This window comes from Tupaia chinensis, unplaced genomic scaffold (assembly GCF_000334495.1).
Source record: "Tupaia chinensis unplaced genomic scaffold, TupChi_1.0 Scaffold000341_1, whole genome shotgun sequence".
Classification (NCBI taxonomy): domain Eukaryota; kingdom Metazoa; phylum Chordata; class Mammalia; order Scandentia; family Tupaiidae; genus Tupaia; species Tupaia belangeri.
The window spans coordinates 2,169,097-2,190,177 of NW_006159835.1; the positions used below are offsets into that span (position 1 = coordinate 2,169,097).

Below are 21,081 nucleotides of genomic sequence, written 5' to 3' on the forward strand. Positions count from 1 at the left end.
TGTGACAGTAAGAAGGAAAGTGAGAAATAACCCTGTAGGGGGATGGCCACATTGCAATCCCTTCTCCTGGGATCTTGGGCACACATGCACATGCACTGTGATTTTCAAGCTGCTGGGTCCAGGACTTGAACCATGGTCAACCATGTGGGAGTCCAACAACACAACCACTACTTCATCTTCTGGCTCTATCCCTTCTTACCCAACTCCGCATCATGATTTTCAAGCTGCCAGGTCCTACACTCAAACTGTGGTCAATCATGTGGGAGTGTAATGCCATAACCTCCACACCACGTGCTGGCCTCCTACCATGAGTACTTTAACGTGATAGACACAACGCTCGGATTTCAATATGATACGGTGGTCATACAGAAGGAATGCTTTGCTTCCTCCTCTAGTTTGCTATTTTAGCAGCTCATATGGCCAACGCCAAAACTACACAAAGGAATGGGTAAAGCACCTTTGTAAGAATACATATTTCTATTTTTGAACTTCCAGATTCTGGTGCCACAGAACAGTTTTTACAATTACTTGCTTTTGAACCTAGTGGATTAGGTATATCATAAAAAAATTATTTTCCCCTTACATGTACCTAAAAGAGTACAAAAGGTGAGGGGAAGGAGGTATCCCAGGTCTTCATACTGATGCCCAAACTTCATAGCTTTCAGTATAATTAAATACTTAAATAAATATTTTTGTAGGGTTGAGCTTGCTTCTGGGCAATTTATAGAATCTTCTTTCTTTTGAATAAAAATAATCATATAGATAATTACCATAGCTTTCTGTGATGTGTTAGGTGCAGCCTTGCCTACTAGCAGGAAGGTGGGCAGGTGATTTCTTAAAGTACTTTTCAGCTTCAGGGTGATAAAAATAACTTAAACTTTCTGCAGTTTAAGACATAATTAACCATTAAAATTTAAAACTTAACAGTATGAGTCTCTAAAATACAATGCAAAAAAGCACCAATATAAAGATGAATATTTTCAACTAAAAATCAGCAAATATTATTTAAAATGTGAGATTCAATACTTCAAATTACTATCATTTCAAATAACTAATTTACTTGGTTATTGACAAGTTTTTCTATAAGAAATTATGGATAACGTGGTCTGTATAGTGTATCTGCTACACAGCTCCCTCTAAGAGTTGTATAATCTTATCAACCCTAATCTTATCAGGATTCTTTTAGAATCTTTTAGTCCTCAATAGGGACTTTTGAAGACTACATTTCATATATAGAAGAGACTAGAGAGACCATGTTACATCTCTCTGGACATTTTTTCTGTAGTGAAGAGAATTAAATATTTTCATATCATGTATTTCTACAAGTCTAGCTGTGACTTAAGTCAGATCAAAAAGAACATAAATAACTATAGTAACAATTTACCACAAGTCAAGCACTGTTCTAAGCACAAATGTGTCGATGTATAACACTCCTATGAAATATGCATGGTATTACCCTCATTTTACAGATGAGTAAATTGAGGTAAAGAAAAATGTGTCAATTCTCCCAGGATCATATAGCTAGGGATGTTCAGAACCCATAACCACTTCACTAAAATATCTCTGAAGAGACAGACAAATGACCATGCCTGGCAGTCTACACAGAATAAAGAGCTGAGATTTTACATATATTTATTTTTCTATGAAACAAAAATTACTTTTCAATTTCACTTACATCTACTTCCCTCTTTTCATATATTTCAGAAACTTGTTATAGAAAAAAATCATCCTTATTTTCATGCCATTTTACCTAATCACACTTAGAAAGTTAATGACTGTTTTTATCATGTGCTTAGTGACTTACTTTGTGATAATTATTTATTTTATCTGCATTAACATCTTTAATAGGTAAGGCTGGTACTACCTCCCTGTTCACAGGTAAGAAAGCAAAGTTAAGCCCAGAAAGTTTAAACATACTGTAAGCTTACCAGAACCTATCTATATGCATTTCTTATCAGTTTCTACTACGGAGAAGTGCAGGGGTTCAGTTTGGTTTGAGTTCTTGAGGTAGATGTAGGTTCAAAAGAGTTCATGTCCTGGTGTCCTCCATCCACTACTAATAGGAAATTATTAGAGATTGGTTGGTTAATCAAAAAGGGTTGTGTTGAAGTTAATTAAATGAACTTGGCCCCCTTACATACTTCAGCACACTTAGCAGGTATATTTTTGTTTATTCATTAACACAATAGCAAAGGTAAGTACCCTAAAAGGTAGTGTATCTTTGAAAACTAAATCTTCAAACAGATTTTAACTTGGAGAATATTCCCTAGCAAGGGTTATTTCAAGTTAACAGCTGATAGAATTTTCAATTCAGTTCTTTTGCTTTCATACAATTATTACCAATCTACAGAATAGCTTTATGCCAATCAAATTGTGCCCCTGGGGCTGGGATGTGTCTGCTGTGGCACCCAGTATGCTATTGGTGCTCAAATTATAACACAAGCAACAACAATTACCACCAGGTTACTGCACGCAAAGTGATCTTAAACAAAAGCCGTGCATAACTGAGAGCCACAATCATAAACAGTATTTTAGCGCTTCTTTTGAAAACATACAGATTTGTATTTGAAGTCTATGTGTTTATATTTTATCAGTCAGAATATGTTCACAACACAGGACAAAAAAGAAATAGTTATTTGGTTACGTTTTCCTAAATGCTTGTCTCTTTTTAAGAGAATAGAATCTTTTATGGGCTCAAAAGTTTCACAAGAACTAGAGAAGATAAAACAGTGCACTTCTATTCATTAGGGTTTTAAAGTGTGTGAGTGTGTGTGTCCAGAGAGGGGGACCAGAGAAGGGCAAGATCTTTGAAGACAACAGAAAAAGACCTGCCTATTCTTAGAAATTAAAATAAAGTCAGAAGTCATATAAAGAGGTATTTGAGAAAGATAAAAATTTAAACTTCATTAAACCTATAACAAACTATAAAATCCTTAGGCTTTATTTGCAGGGCTTTTGAGAGGATCCAGCAACATGAACTATGTAAAAGTGCTTTGTAAATAGTATGTGCTATGAAAATCAAAGTATTAAACTACATTGGAACTTTGAATACACTGGTATTCATTTCCAACTAGAACTTTACATTAAAAATCCTAACAAGGAAAATTATAGGTTTGATATGAGAGAAAAATAAGAAGCAGTAAAATTTTAATGGAATATTTCTTCTATACTTAAAAACTTCTTATATAAATGGTTAAAAGCAAGTCACAAAACATTATTATTCTGCTATTACTATATATTAAAAAGTGACACGTATACTATAGGCATAGGAAACCCAAAAATAAGTTGCCTAAGGAAAAAGAGGGACAAATTGGAAGGCAGAATTACTTTTAATCTTTTGTATTAGTTTTTATATTTTTTTAACTTTGGCCCTCTATACTTTTTCAACTAAAAAATTAATTTTAAAAGTAATAGTTTATCTTAATTTTTTTCCTATTTTACCACCAAAAGCTTAGAGAAATTTAAGAAATAACTTTAAGAAAAGAATTCAAGTTTATATAAAACTTTTTAAAAAGATGGTGTTTTACCTAAGACATTATATTTCTTTTTAAAAGTGAAACAGAAATTTAAGATTTATTTTTGCTTCCAAAATTTCACCATCTTCCACTTAGTACTGAATACAGCTTTTCGGTTCACAATAATGGTATGGGTAGTTTCAGTGTTCGAATTCAAATTCAATGGTCATTTGCAAGGGCACTATTACCTTATATATTTTAAAAAGTAACTTCAAATTTCTGAGACATAAAATAGGTTTGGGCTTTCAATTTTCCTGAGATAATTCTTATTTTGCTGTTAGAAGTATTTTATTTACCTTATTTTAAAAGGCAAAAAATCCCCTGTACATTAAAAAAAAGTAGAAAAAGAACATTCCTATGGTTATGATATCTCAATAGCAAAAACTCAGTATTTTTAATAGGTTTGATCAATTTTCTATTATTTAAGATGTTAATAACTTAATGATAGCTTAAAGATAAGGAAACAAAAGAAATCTGATTTTTATACCTATATTTAAAATCAGGAATCATATCGACTCTTTTATAAAATCCCCTTAGTACATGACACAGAAAGCATATTTTATTAGTACTACTTGATAAAGAAAAAGTAAAAAGAAAGCTATCAATATATTGTATTAAGTATTCTGAAAGCGGAGAGGGACCCTTCTAGTATAGGGACTAATTAGGAAATAAACATAGAAGCATGACAACATGTTTACCTTTTTTCAAGAGAGAGCTTTTTGCTATAGGGTGCATATGCTCGCCAGACAGACAGAGAGAGACAGAGAGACAGAAAGCGAGAAATCACCCCCCAGGGGGGATGGCCATGCCGCAATCCCTTCTCCTCCATTCTCCTCTCGGGATCTTGGGCACACACACGCCTGCGTGAGTATAAGCCACCAGGTCCGGGACTTGAACCATGGTCGACTACATGGGAGTTCAGTGCCATAGCCATTACGCTAACTGCTAGTCCCAACATGTTTACTTTTGATTCTTAAGCAGAATAATAGTAAATCCTATTAATTATACTAAGATGGAAGATGCTAGATCCTTAGAACACTTAGGCTATCTCAAAAGGCAAAGCATTTCACATTCTAAAATGCCTTTTTATCTACAGTTTTTATGACAACCAGACAGAGAGAGACAGAGAGACAGAAACTGAGAACTCCCCCCCCAGGGGGGATGGCCATGCCGCAATCCCTTCTCCTCCATTCTCCTCTCGGGATCTTGGGCACACACACGCCTGCGTGAGTATAAGCCACCAGGTCCGGGACTTGAACCATGGTCGACTACATGGGAGTTCAGTGCCATAGCCATTACGCTAACTGCTAGTCCCAACATGTTTACTTTTGATTCTTAAGCAGAATAATAGTAAATCCTATTAATTATACTAAGATGGAAGATGCTAGATCCTTAGAACACTTAGGCTATCTCAAAAGGCAAAGCATTTCACATTCTAAAATGCCTTTTTATCTACAGTTTTTATGACAACACCCCCCCCCCAAACAAATCTCACCGAATTCAATAATAACCTAGTAGTCCTGACCTACAATCTAACATCCCTATTCTGAAGGCCGGAATTCTAACTTAACCATAGCAGTTCAATTGATTTTGTAGAGTAACAGAAGTTAACAAAAGTAATTCATAAAATGCTGAAAACTGTGTGTGGCACATATTTCCAGGCAGAGTCCCAAACAAGTTGTTTTAAATGGACTAAAGTCAGTAGAGGAATCTCTAGAATTAATCTATGTATTCTAGTAAAAATAGAGTCCTAAAAGTCAAATATTGAACTAACTCCATTTTTATCCCAATTACCATTTTTTAAGTTGGAATTATCTCCTAGGAAAAGGTGGAGGGTAGGGATGAATTATGTTGAAGAGATTTGTTGGGAAAAGAGTAGAAAGGACAAGCTGAGTCAAGCAGAAGGGACAGTAGTGCTGAAAAGACTTGACAATACAGATTTTCTTATTTCTGTTTACATTCCTTTTAGAGTCCTTTGAGAATAATGTTAAAATCTTAGAGCACAAAATGACCAAGTCAAATTTATACCATGTCTGCTCTTTCAACTTTTTAAAATCAAAGTTCTTCTGTCAGACTGCTACTTAATACATACAGAATGGTAGTCCATATGACTTTTTATTGAGGGTTGCTGACTCAACCATGAAACAAAATAAGACAAAACATAACTTAAGGATTTAAAGATTCTTTTTGAGTGAATTTTGTGTATTTTAAAAATAAGAAATTTCTCTGATCTACAATCCATATTAATTTAAACTTTAACAACAACAACAAAAATACAAAGAACAGATTTTAACCAAAAAAAAAAAAAAAAAAAAAAAGAAAGGAATCAAGGACCAGGTGGAGATGGTGAAGATGGGCTTGAAGGTAAGGTCGGTTTTGGAAGTGGTAGAAATAATGGTGAGTACAGTGCTAGAACTATACTGATCATTTGAGGAACCTTATGGAAGAAGGAGATGAATGGAGGGAATCTGCAGGAAATAACTATTTAATTTCTGAAATGCTCCCAGCCAGGTATGTGCAGTCTGAATTGGAGATTCAATTAATGTGAACTAAAGTTGATAAATCCTGAAAATAGAGTATAACTATATTATACAGAACTAGAACCATGGAGGAAACCACCCATAGGACTAGTATCTGAAGCAGCTGAAAGAGGCTACACCTCAATGGATTAAAATGAAGGCAAGAAGGGAAGGGCAAGAGAATGTTGACTTTCATTGTAAGTTCTTCTGTGGTGTTTGATTTGTTACTATGTGCCTGCACTGATAAAAGTAAAACATAACTTCTAAGCTCATAAATTAGAAGGGGCCTGACCTGTGCAAAAAGTTCCTTTTTTTCTTTTTTTTTCTTTTTTGCTAATTCCATCAAAAGGTTCTTGTCAAAAACAGATTTGACTTTTTTCCCCTGTGTATACACACGTTAGTTACGGATGATTAACAAAGCATTCATTCTTCTATTTGCTTTGGCTAAGAACTGACTTATGTTGTGTGAATGTTAAGGAAATATTTCACTTTATATGGAGAAGATATAAAGTGTTGCTTGTTTAAATATACATATGGTAAAAGAAAGGGTTTATACATGTTTAAGACTCACTAATAATAAAAACATTTAAGTGGGTCTAAGCAGAGTTTATCCAACTTAGAAACTAAGAAAATGCTATGTAACTTCTCTTTTTTATCCAAAATAGGCTTTGAACTTATGTGTTTACTATCTTAATTTTGACTGGGTGATAAGATTACTTAAAGAACATATGATATGAAATATAGCAGAAGCAATCATGATTATTTTATTTTTAAATATGCAGAGATTTATTTTTAAAAATAAATTTTAGCAGCATATATAGTAGCTATGGCACAAAAGGAGTTCCCCAAGTATAGAATATCTAAATATAAGTACCTAAATTTAGTCTGACACATAAGTCACTTAAAGTGCCTTTACTTTTCATATGTACAATGTTTTTAAAACAATATTCATTTGAAAGTTTTCTTAACATATAAAGCCATAGAAAGAGCTAGTGAAAATGTAAAATGTATCTATCGTGTCATAATTTTTATAAAATCACTTTTCTAAAAAAAAAATTACTTATCTAAATAACAAGCTAACTATACTTGTGATATAACAAGTCAAACATAAATACTATTGTACTTACAGCAATTTAGTTACTTGCAACACCTGTTTAAGAATAAAGACAGTCAAAACCAGTAATATGATTTAAACCATAGAATGAATGACTGACTTTTCAGAAGATTTGCACAATCAACTCCACCAACACAGGGTGGAGTGAAGAAAAAAATAAAGGTGTATTGGAGGAAAATGCTGTGGATTATTTAGAAATCAGTCATTGAAAAAATAGAGAAGGCTGGATTTGAAGTCAGTTTTCAGGATCTCCATTTGATTCTTAAATCACCACCAGTGGCAACTTATACAGAGAGAACTATTTGAGGACTGGAAATCAGTAATGAGAGAAAGAATAAATACCAGTAGCATATGATTTTGACTTTCTAGGACTTGCATAAAATGTTATAGTAAGCAAGACTTCATATCCAGAGCTTAACCTCACAGATAGTTCCTTTGACATAAATACAAATGCCTTTTTCTCTATTTTCTCTCCTTCCTAACATGTGTTTGGAAACTACTGTTTTTTTCAATTCATACTAAATTATATCCTTCTTGTGCTTTTTTCCCACTGGAGAATAAACAAACTTAGTCTTTTCCTATTTCTCCCCTTCTTTCTTTAGTAGAAGATCATAGGCAGCACAGAGCAACTGTTTACAAAATAAATATCATTGTCAGTTTAGACTTATTCTTTTCAGTCTCCTGAAAGGTAATAAGACCTTCCGACCAAATTAAGTTGAGCAATCTCAGGTGGTTCCTTTCAATTTTATTTCGCTTTTACCACCCCCCCACCACCAAGTCATCACTTTCATTTTATATGATCTACTTGTTGACATGTATGCATTGAAATGTACTTCTAAACTCAACTGTGAACCTAGTCACAAAAACTATCCTTGAATCAACAAAACCATTCTAAAAGCCTGAGTGAATGATGGGTTTTGTATAATAGTCTGATGCCCTATAGATTTTCACTGGGTCAAGCTATCGCTGGAGTGAATTCCAAAGTGAGAATCACTGCAGCGGAAATGGAGGTCCCCTCATAGCTCACACCTGTGAAGCAGTTCTCCGAGTGACAGAGAACTCAATTATTGTGGAAATTTTAGTTGATGAACACACCACTTTTTAAAAACTTATGCAAAAATATCAATTCTAAAACTCCAGAATAAGAGTCTGAAAATGACATGCATAATGCACATTTTAAAGTAAGAAATGTAATACTGTTTATGAATTTAATCTACTTTAAATACAAAGACGAGTAACCTAGAAAAATTATACAACATGCATATGTTCAAAACAAACAAAAAAAAATGGCAAGTTAAAATCAGTCGGTTTATTAATGACAGGATTGTGGATAATTTATTTTTTAATATTTTCCGTATTGTCATTATGTTGGTTGTGTAACAAATATTAAAATTCTCAAAGATAAACTAAGTACTAATAAAAAATAAGCCTACAAAATTAAAAATCATGCCTATCAGTTTTATACCTATCAATTTGCACACTATTGCCAGTACATCTGATTCATACTCTGTAATGACAGACGTCTTCTTCAGGCATAAAACTAAGGATGGTATAGGTAGCAGGCTTAAATGTCTTACTATAAGTTTACTGAGAATGGCTGCCCACTCACCCATTTATTGAAAATTTATAAATGCAAACTATCTTGCTAAATATTGAGTGTCTACAAAAAATATATGTGTGTGTGTGTGTATATATATATATACACACACACACACGCACACACTCTTCTGACTCCTAGGTAACTGCCTAAAATTAGTGCAGAGATGAAAGACAATCACATAAATAGAAAAAAAAACTGAGTAAAATCAAATGAAAAGAAAATCTGTAAGAGTAGTATATGAATAAATGACAAATTTATTTTTCAACACTCAATGATGGTCTACTCTTTGTATAGCATTATTCTAAATGTAGTTATCAGTTATGCACAGATTTCTATCAATCTAAAAATAAGAAAAGAGAAGAAGAAAGGAGGAAAGGAATATGAACCGCTACTCTTTCTGGACTGTAAGATATTACTAGCTTACAATAGCAGATCTGACATTTAGGTACAATCATTCTGTAGCTCATATAACTGGAAATACATGCCCTGTTCTTTATTGGCTTAGACAGCAGCATCTGCAGCATTTTAATTAACTGTAGCAATTGATACACCTTAAAAGTAGATACAGAGATCTGAAATAATGTGCTGTAAGTGGTACATGTAAGCCAATATTAATCCAAGTTTAACCTACATATAACAGTGTCCAATGTGGTATCTAGATTGCAAGGAGAAGGTTGGGTATATAACACAACTGTATTCAAAAGTCCTGAAACAAAAATCCTCTGTAAGCAAAGTTCTAATTAGTTAGCAAGGGCAAAGAAGAAGTATTGCTGCTGAGTGCTATTTTTTAAATGCCAGGGCACAAATTATTAAAAATAATTAAAGCAATCTCTAGTTTAGATAATTAAACTACCACCATCAATATTATTAAAGAATATTTGATTGCTATTCTTTACAAAATAATATTTCTTTTTTTTTTAAGAATTATTTGATTTTATTATTATTATTTTTCAGTTTGACCAGAGAAAGAAACTGAAAAAGCAAGCCACCAGGTTTGGAACTCAAACAAAAGAGGCCACATGGGAGTCCAGAACTTCACCATGCTGCCTGCAAGCCCCCCTTATTTTAATAATATAAAACTATATATTCTACCTATTCTATTAAGAAAGTTTAAAATAGTCATGTGTATATATACTGAGTTGTAAGAAAAGTCATGATGCCTTTTTTTTTCTTTTTTTTTTTTTAGAGAGATTTTTGCTATAGGGTGCGTGCACTTGCCTGAGAGACAGAAAGAGACAGGGAGATCAAAAGTGAGAAGTCACCCCACAGCGGGGGGTGGCCACGCCACAATCCCTTCTCTTTAATTCTCCTCTAGTGATCTTGGGCATACATGCACACGTGCTTGGTGTGAATTTTAAGCTGCCGGATCCAGGACTCGAACCACGGTCAACTGCGTGAGAGTCCAGCCACGTAACCGTTACGCCATTATGATGCACTTTTGCATAGGAAAACAGAAAAAATACATCATGTCTTTTCTGATAACCCAACAGAAAATTTCATTAAAATTAATCCCTTAAGGGACCAGTAGTTAGCGTAATGGCTATGTCGCTGGACTCCCACGTAGTCGACCACGGTTCGCGTCCCGGACCTGGTGGCTTAAAACTCACGCCGGTCGCATGTGCATGCGTGCCCAAGATCCCGAGAGGAGAATGGAGGAGAAGGGATTGTGGCATGGCCATCCTCCCTGGAGGGTGATTTCTCGTTTTCTGTCTCTCTGCCTCTCTCTGGCAAGCACACAAAAACCTCTCCAAAATAATAATAATAATAATAATCAATTCCTTAAAAGAGTTTAATTAAAACTATGACTTTATTACTTAATAAACTTGATATCATAACTTATTTTTATAACTTTTACATCAATTTTTTTCATGTATTTACAAAAAGAAATATTTTATAATGGCCACCTTTTAAAATGAAACTAAAGTTTCATTCATATCCTATATTATTCAATAAATCTATTTTTCAAAAATATTGGCAAAGCTTGCAAGTAAGTGGAATTTCGTTTTAGAATGTAGCTACAATAGTATATGTACAGGATATGAAGTAGGTGATCTTATTCACTAAGCTTAAATGAAAAATCCAGGTGAAGCTGCTGGGTATTTTATTTTGTTTAAATACTACCAAATGATCTATTTTAGTAAGACTGATCTTTAGCTAAAAAAAAGAAAGAAAAAAAAACTTTGACAACAAAATATCTTCTCTTACAAAAAATCAAATCCAATTTTTTAAAATAACTTAATTATGTTGTATTAGAAGAGATACAAAAAGCCAAAATTTTAAACCATGTTATCAAATACATGTGAACTTAAAGTTGGTAGACAGAATCTCAGCCTAGGAGTGAAGGAAATGAATGAAAGTTAAGTAATTTACTACCGTTAGCAATATAACACTGGGCTAATTATAGATCATGACATCTTAATTTCCTTATCTGTAAATGAGGGAGGAAAACTTCAATGATTTCTAAGCCCCTTCCGGCTCTAAATTTCTATGATTTGATTATTCTAATCAAGAAGCCCAGATCTGCATTATGAAACTCAGTTCATAATGTAAGATGATATAATAATGTAACTGTGAGCTGCAACTTGAAGAAAACAAAAATATTACAGCACTAATTCGTGACTTACTAGTATCTAAAGCAATGCTTTCAAGAGCTATAAAACACAGTGGACGACGACTGCACTTGCCTATGCTCATTCAATCATGGTATGAACACTGATGTCTACAAAACAGGGTCCTCTTTCATTTATGGGTTCTCCTGCAGAAATATTTCATTTACCTGTAAAGCCAAAAACTATACACAAGTAACAGAGAATTATACTGAACTATCTGAAGCCTTACTTTTATAATGGAGTTCTATAATACTCTGCATAACTTACATGTAGAAACTAAAAGTATTTAATACAAGTGGTCATTAAAACTGCAACATAACAAAAGTGTGTATGGGGACAGAGCCTTATTTCTTAAGGAACACATTACCAGTTACATAATACATACATGAATTAACATTATTCATTGTAAAATTATGTAATTCTCTAAATGTTTAATGTTTAAACATGTCACTAACAAGCGTCTAAAAAAATGCAGCTTAAAATAAGAGAAACAATTTACTTCCTATTATTAATCTGATACAGGTATTATTGGAATTCTAATTTTATTTTGAAGGTATGTTTTTTCAAAGAGTATCTAACTATCCACATATTATTTAAAAACAAAACAAAACACAAAACCTTTGTGCTAGAAAGTGTCCCAGAACTTTATTTTGACATTTTTAGTAACTTGACAAACCACTCTGTTTGCTTTCTTCTGCCAATACAAATCAAGGAGCAGTTTCTTCATTTATTTCATTCAGTGTCACAAGACTATACTATGTCAGGGTAAAGGTCAATTATCAATAATGCATGCTATTGCCACAGTGGAAATATAAATGTTCACTTGGGCCTTATTTCAAAGACTGGCCCATTGAAACCTACTTAATTGGACCTATAAAACTAGAACGTGAGAATATGAAGAAGTATAAAAAACCTTTTTCCCACCAAACTACGTTCACTGACATCAAGTAACAAGTTAAAAAAGCTATTTAGAAAGCAAGTAAGCTTTAGGTAGGTAGCATCAAAAGGATTGTTTTTTTTTTCCCCCTGGTAGCCTTATGAATTTCATGTTTTCAAAAATCTGCAGGAGTGCAACCCTGCAGGCATCTATGACAGCATAACGAGGTTTCAGATTTAGTGTGGGTGGTTGGATAAAGTTGGACACTGACCAGTTTTGTGTGTGCTGAAAGGCACCAGGCTGGAACACTGTATTCGGCACCGGGTATGAGACTGCCAGTGCAGTGGGTTGGAAGATGTATGCATTGGCACTCAATATGGAACCAGAAGACTTACTTAAAAGGTTACTGCAGCCTTGACTTTGGCAACTGTCTTCTTTAAAGATCATCAAGAGTTAAGAATGAGATCCAGAGTCACACCTATGAAAACCAAAAGTTGTGCCTGTTTGAGGAACTGCCCATCCTTTATTAACATTCAGTCCTCAGGAAAGGAATGCACCTAGTAGCCCTTTGGGCAGGTGGGAGGGGGGAGGTTAAATAGTTGAGAAAGTCACATTTTAAAACACTCAGTTAACTAATTCTATCAACTTACAGGGTGGCATTTAAATTAAAATGTCAGCAGATGTAATTATGTAAATAGATGAAGCAACTTTGTAATACTCAAGCATGAATATCAAGTTAAGAGCCCCAAGGTCTTTGTCTACTTCATATATGTTTTTGTCTTTTCCATGCATATTGTCAACCCTCTATGCCTCCACAGCAAGCTGAAATGGTTCCTCAGTCTCAATGAGCACTCATTAACGGCAGTAGCCAGAGGACTACCCCATACACTGTGTTCTTTCTGACTACATTTTATAAAGGACATAAGACTAGATATTATAAAGGGCAAATGGTACCTCAAGCATTCACTTCTAGTTTCCATAGGTCTGACACTGGATCTCAGTCTTAATTCTTCATGACCCAAGAAGACAGCTGCCAAAGTTAAGACTTTTTCACAGGACATATGCTTTTTCTTTTTTTAAAGAATTATTTTATTTAACTTTATTTATTATTATTATTATTATTCTCCAGTTTGATCAGACAGAGAGAGAGAGAAGGTAACTGAGAAAGCAAACCATCAGGCCCAGAACTTGAACCATTGTTGGCCATGTAGAAGTCCAGCTCCTTTAACTACCACACCACCTGTTGGCTCTCAGGGCATATGCTTTTTACAGTGACCTCTCCCACTTTCACTACCACCGCTAAATCAAATATTTCCCCAATCATAGCTAAAATATGGCAAGACAGAATTAGCCATGCAGGTGTTGAGTGGTATTTCATAGATCTGTGCTACAGCATCTAAACATCTAATACACAGCATGCTTTCAATATCTGTAATCAGTAATGAAGGTGCTAAAATGGTAGATTAAATATAGGTTTTTATGTTAGAGAGCAAATCTGTTGGTGAGCCTTCAGAAATGGACACAAAGAACCTAAAAACTAAGTAAAATAATGTTTTTGTAATAAAATAGAAAAATGTCTTTTCTTAATTTAAGAAAGACAAAAAGAAGTCTTTTACCAAGAAGCATGATAAAATTAAAAGAAACAGCATACAGGTAAACTAGAATTTAACAGAATTATTTTAAGCGTCCTCATTTTTTACAAAATAGGTAAGTTTTTTGTGTATTGGAAAAGTCAATAAATCATTATTACCAAGTGATAGATTAATAGACATAACCAATATTCCTCCTATGCAATTCATTTTTTTAATGAGATGAATTTGGTTTCAAAGAAGAAAATATCATAAACACATGCTAATTATGATAGCATTCCCTAATAGGCAAAAGATGAATAATTTAAATAAGAGAAAATAAATATTTTCTACTGAAATAGAAATGTCCATGTAAACCTTTAAAATACTATTTTATCAACTGGAGTATTATTAAGCAATATCAGAATAGTATTACAGAATTATTCTATAATTATAAAAATATCTTTGGCATGTGAAAAAAATTCTAAATCATTTAATTTAACAAGAGGCATTCACTAAAAGTCCTTTTTCTTGGCACTAAAACTAAACTGTCACTTAAAGAAAAGCAGAAATGATTCTCCACAAGCCCTCCATCTAAAATACAATTAGTATTTCAATGTAAAGAAACTACCCTACTCCATCCCCCAAATCACAACCAACCTTAAAGTGTTGCTACTTAAATATTAGCCAGAGCTCTGAGAACCATTTTATATTAAAATTGGATAGTTCTAAACATCACACATATAAAAAGTATTGTTTGACACAGTGCCATTTTGATGATAAACTGCAATCTATAGCTCAAATAATTCTGCCCAGGGATTAACATTTCAGAGGCTGAGCCAGAGATTATGTGTGTGGATCTTGAATTTCATCATCTCCCTTTGGCACAATAGCTTATTCTTCCTTTTCTCATCTATTCTCTCGTGAAGGGTCAGGAAAGCTTAGCCTTGCTGTTGCATTCATTTCATCTCTACATTAACCAGATACCTTGCAGTCTTTAGTTCTTATGTGTTATTCCATTACAAATACTATACTGCACTGTGCTGTGGCTAATGAGGTTTGTACCAAATCAAAGGGTGCCATCAAGTGGTTATAATACTCTAAACAGCATTACACTAAATGACTATTTCAGATGGACTTTCTTTAATATAGACAAACTGTGCCACTCCTCCACGAAAGAACACATTATCGGGGGTAAGAGGTAGCAAGGGGTTTGTGTGTGTGTGTGTGTGTGTGTGTGTGTGTGTGTGTGTGTAGGAGCTATCCATATTAACTTTTGCTCTTTACTTTTTATCCATCAAGGATTGGTTTTCTGCAGATTGTATTTATGAAGTACAATTTTAGAGCCATGGCCAGGATTAATATTTATGTCAACAGATTTTAAAATGATATTAGGCACAAGTCAAGCATGGCAACACTACCAGGAACTAACAAATTTATTGATCAAAATTCATGATGAGATTGACAGGAGCCTATTATAAAAATAAGCAATAATAGTGCACATACTCAAAGAAAGACAATGTCTTGTCGGATTCATTTCCTATTACTAATAAAGAATTGTGGGCCAGCCAGCGTTGTAGTGGTGGTGAAGGCAGCTAGATCCCACATGACTGACTGTGTAGTTCAGGTCCTGGACCTGGCAGATTGAAAAAAATACACTGCGAGCACCTGCATGCATGGCCAAAATCCTGAGAGGAAAATGAAGAAGGGATTGCTGCATGGGCATCCTCTGTGGGGGCAAGGGGTGTGATTTCTTGCTTTCTTTCTCTCTCTCTTTTTCTCTATCTCTCCCCAGGGATCACACACATGCCCTACAGCAATTAAAAATAAAAAAAAAAAAGACAGAAAAAAAAAGAAAAATTGCAAAGCTGTTAAATAGAACCAGTATCACTTGATCTATTTTATGTAGCCACACCTAAGTTCTAACAAGGAACCTAGAAATTAAAGTGATAATGTATTTTCAGATATTTAGAAAACTTTCAACAATCTACTCAACAGGCTACAAGGATCATTTACCATTCTGAAGATAGGAATCTGGAACTGCTCTTAGAAAATACACACAAAATATCATGTAGTTCAAAATGGCCCACTCTGTAGGGCTAACTAAGGTGCTATTGCCCAGAATTTTCCTGCACCAGGGAAACATATAGATGCTTAAAGCATCTTCATAAGTATATACTTAATTCTGCTGCAGATAAAAAGCAAATTATCCAAGTTTGGAGATCAAACAAGATGTCTAAAATTAAATCATTGAAGCTAACTTGATCTTTAGATTTAATGATCAGAATCAACATGGTAGGAACCAGCAAATGGTATAATGGTTCCATCACTGGATTCCCACGTAGTCGACCACAGTTCAAGTCCTGGGCCCGGCAGCTTAAAACTTATCCAGATGTGTGTGCGTGCATGCCCAAAATCCTGAGAAAAGAATGGAGGAGAAAGGACTGTGGCATGGCCATCCCTCCTGGGGGATGATTTTTCACTTTCTGTCTCTCTGGCGAGCTCATGTGCCCTATGGCAAAAATTTCTCTTAAAAATAATAAACACACACACACACACACACACACACACAACACACAAAACACTGTAAGCATTCTTAACTTCATGTGCTCTCATGGTCTCCCTATTTCATCTCTCGGGTACGTTAGTTTGGATTTATTTCAGTGCAATTGGATTGCTTTCATGGCAACTAAAGACTCCTAGAGTGAACTATTTTTTTTAATATATGTGAGTAACCTAGATCATAATATGAAAAGATTTCTTACAGTATAGTCAAAAAATTTTGAAAGTTAAAAACTGATCTTTTAAATACAAGTCTGATCATATTATCTCTGTTTTAAATTTATCCAAGGTTTCTGACAGCTTCCTAGAACTGTGAGTTAGAATCAAATGGGGTTCAGACAAACCCATTTGTTTTAATGGGCAGCCAGGTTTAGGACCCAGAGTCCTCTATGATAAATTTCAAATTCCTCGGTATGGCAAACAAGGCCATCCACAATCTGGCTCTTACTCACCTTTTTAGCTTCAACCACTGCTACTCTCCCCTCCTTGTATATAAAGCAGCAGTTTTACCCTTGTGCCTTTACTGAGGTATTCCCTCTGCTTTCCTCACACCCCATTCTCACTTTATTTAATCTGAGTGAACTTTTAAGTCTCCTAAATCATAGTTTATGTGTCAACTCCAACTCCTCTCTGAAGCCTTCCCCATGTCTCCTAGAGAAGTGAGCACCCCCTGATAACCTCAATGGACCTTCCACCTGCCTCTTATCTAGCATCATCACTGTATTCCCATCATTTGCTTACAGACCTATTCCCTTGAAGACCAAAACTGTCTTGTGTGTGTCCTCAATACCTAGAAAACAAATGCATCACCAATTTCACAGTACAGCATAATGAAGTTTAAAAAAAAATCATTCTATGACCCAAATTTAGTATAGTAACAATGGTTTGTTTTATAAGGAGTTTGATTCAGGCCAATCCATGGCCCGATAGTTAGGATGGCTGGATTCCCACATGGCCGAATGCATGGTTCAATCCCACACTACTGGGCTTATCTGTATGCATGCCCAAAATCCCAAAAGAGGAAGAAATGGAGGAGAAGGAATTGTTTTATGACCATGCCCCATGGGAAGTCGTGCTTTCTTACTTTTCCCTTCTGGTCACCTGTCCCTTCCCCTCAACACATGTACCTTCTGACAAATTAAAATAATAATAATAATAAAAAGTTTGATTCTACTCTTCTTTGGTTTGAAGAGAAAAACAAAAGTATGTCTAGAGAAAAATTGTAATTTTAGAAAATACTGAGAATAAAAAAAATGGGTAAGGCATATATTGTTGATTTTTTAACTTATAAAACTTAATATTGTGAAGCAATCCCATTATTTCTAGCTTCATACCAATTTCATGTCATTTGCTTACCTTTCTAAATTTTTTCTTAATTTTAAGGAAAAAGGGAGAATTTTTCAAAAATGTTTTACTGATTGATTGATTTCCAAATTGATTCCATTTTCCAAAAAAATGCAAAAATTCAATTATCATAAAGTCCTTGACGTAATCCAGGACAAAAGCAAGAAACAAAAAGAAAAGCAAGAAGAAAGTTACATCAGGAACTTTTGGCTAAACAAAGCTGTGATAGAGTGCTCTCTCTACCTCACACCCCTCCCTACTACCAAAGCATGATGCTTCTCAGCAGGCAGGGCTTATTTTCAAATTATATATAGAGAGAGGTTTTTTTTTTTAAAAAGAGAGAACTGTTTTCCTATCAAGCCATTCAACAAACACAAAACTAACACATTCAACACACACTGTTCTTTTCAATATATTCTCAAATGTTGTGATTGGTCTAGTTCATGCTACGGATTTAGTCAAAATAATTAAATGCCAGACAACAATACAGATCGTCAGAATCTGAAAGGTAAATAACTTCCAGGAAAGAAGTTACTCAGTGAGCTCATGAGGAACTGCTCTTCCTTGCTATGGCCACTTGCCACAAACTACCTGAGGATATACACTGTGGCTAATTTTTCTGTTTAAACTGCCTAAGAAGTAACTTAGATAAAATACAAATGTTTTCATTGCTAGCTGTGGTCCTTATGATAATAACATGGTAATGTAATAAGAGTTCCTAAGATTTAGAAGACAAGGAGCTTCTAACCTTAGTTCTGTTGCTATTGTGTTATGCAACAGAAAAAAAAAAACCTATTATCTGTTTCCTAGTATTAAATATATCAACTCTTGTCAACCAACTTTTAAAGGCAAGATAGGAAGAGGAGTTACAAAGTATCAGTGTATTGCTTAGAGTTTTTCCAAATTAACTTCCATTACAAGTAAGTCCATCTTTAGTTAAAGGAGAACAGTCTTCAAGCATTTTATTATTTTAGACAAGTACCATATCAAAACACTATGTCTTATAATGTCATTGAGCAAAAGCTATTATTACAGGGAACTTATTTCATCAAATTTTTGTTGTCACAACACTGGTAAAAATCAACTATTATATCCAACTTACATAAGACCACAGAGACATGATGGTCAAAAATATTTAATTAAATTCATGATGCAAAAATAAAACAAAAGAATGACTACATTATGAAGAAAAAGGAATCACAAGGAAATTTTTAGAGAAATAAGATACTAAAATAGAAACAATAAAGGAAATTAAATGCAGGTAATTCATTAATCACAAAGAGTATTGTAAAAACATGTTCTGGAATTCTTGAAGGTGTTTAAAATTTTCTATCCTCAAACTGGTAACCACCTACGATGAATCAGAAGTACACATGCAAATTTAATTTTTTCTAATTAGTTATGTATCTCTTGTAAAGTCAGCAACTATATTTTAATATAATAGGATACAATTCATAAAAAATATTCCATTTCCTTGCCAATCAGTACAAATGTACCTGTATTCAAATATATAATGCAAAGTTCTAATTCTATACAAAGAAATAATTTTAGATTTTTAAAATTTCTGTTGTTGCTTTGCAATTCACTTCATAATTGTTGAGCAAAAGAATTATGTAGGAGCCTTTAACACATTAATCCATTTTCCAAAATAGCTGGTATGACACAAAACCAGAAAGCCAAAAAACCCACCGCATTATACTAGATAAGTTTTATTTAAATATTACTGCACAAATACAGAAGAGATACAAATAAAAGTAGCAAACTAAAAGTCTTAAATACTTTCTATTAAAGTTCTGTAGTGTTAGTATCACTAGCAATTAATTAATTCTTTGTTCCAACATTTTTCATCAGGTAGGAAAAGAACTTAATAAATAACATCTTAGGCATGCCAGCAATCATTTACTGCTGAATAATAAAAACTGCCCAAATAGGGACCAGCAGATGGCATAATGGCTACGTCGCTGGACTCCCATATAGTCGACCCCGGTTCAAGTCCCAGACACAGTGGCTTAAACTCATGCTGGGCATGTGTGCGTGGGTGCCCAAGATCCCAAGAGAATGGAGGAGAAGGGATTGCTGCGTGGCCATCCCCCCTGGGGGGGGGGAGTGGTTTCTTGCTTTCTTGTCTCTGTCTCTCTGTCTTTCTAGCAAGCACATGCACCTTAGAGCAAAAAACCTCTCAAAAGAAAAAAGAAAAAAAAACTTCTCAAATAAGCTGCTGTTTTTAAAGAACTCTTATATATTATTAGAAGTTTGCTTGGTTGGTGCCCTGTTAGTGTCCTCCCTCCAGCTGGGGGAAAATTTTTTTATTATCTTTCTCACTCACCTATGTAAGAAACATTTGAAGGTAGCTAGCAGGAAGTAAATAATAAGCTAAATGGTTCTAGCAATTTAGAAGACAGACTGCACTATTCTACTATGACTCAAAAAGATAAACAGACTGTTTATCTTCAAATTCATTTCAGTAAAAATGTTAAAAGTTTAGATAACTATTTCGTTGATTAAAAACTAGAATGCATAAAGCTCTGGTATTTTTCCTAACTTACAAAAGTCTACTTTTATGTGATCTACAAGGATATATAATTGTTGAAGATACAGCAAACATCCACTAAAACACCATCTATTATCAACTTTTTTTAAAAAGTCTATTATAATGCGGGAACCAGCAGTTAGCGTAATGGCTATGTAGCTGGACTCCCACATAGTAGACTGCAGTTCGCATCCCGGACCTGGTGGCTTAAAACTCATGCCGGGCACGTGTCCATGCATGCCCAAGGTCCCGAGAGGAGAATGGAGGAGAAAGGGATTTGTGGCATGACCATCCCCCCTGGGGGGGTGATTTCTCACTTTCTGTCTCTATGTCTCTGTCTGTCTGGTGAGCGCACGCGCCCTATAGCAAAAATCTCTCCCCCTCCCAAAAAAAAGTCTATTATAATGCAAAAATATCATGTGACTGAACCATTTCTTTTATATTGAAGGTCTTTTTGATAAAAGATATACATTGTGCTCACTTCAGCAGCACATATACTAAAATTGGAATGATACAAAGAAGATTAGCATGGCCCCTGTGCAAGGATGACACGCAAATTCGTGAAGCGTTCCATATTTTTATGGAACAGAATTGAGTCCAGAGGAATAAATTCCCAATCATTCAGCCAACTGATTTTTGACAAGGGGTACCAGTCAATCCAGTGGGAAAAGGAAAACCTCTTCAGCAAATGGTGCTGGAAAAATTGGATTACCACCTGTAGTAAGATGAATCTGAACCCCTACCTGTCACCTTTGACAAAAATCAAGTCAAGGTGGATCAAGGATCTAAATCTAAGACCCCAAACTATTAAACTGCTTCTAGAAAACACTGGGGAAACTCTGG

At 34.4% G+C, this 21,081-nt stretch overlaps 1 protein-coding gene, 1 non-coding gene and 1 pseudogene across 10 annotated transcripts in view; 1 reads left to right on the top strand and 2 right to left on the bottom strand.

The window, feature by feature from the left end:
* Positions 1 to 211, bottom strand: part of LOC102479452 (immunoglobulin-binding protein 1 pseudogene) — a 20,697-nt pseudogene extending 20,486 nt beyond the window's left edge.
* EHBP1 (EH domain binding protein 1) overlaps positions 1 to 21,081 on the bottom strand; it is a 587,840-nt gene that overhangs the window by 283,424 nt on the left and 283,335 nt on the right. The window lies entirely within an intron of this gene.
* LOC114008460 (U6 spliceosomal RNA) lies at positions 20,712 to 20,818 on the top strand. Its single transcript, XR_003549989.1, has one exon. It is a non-coding gene; the product is annotated as a U6 spliceosomal RNA (small nuclear RNA).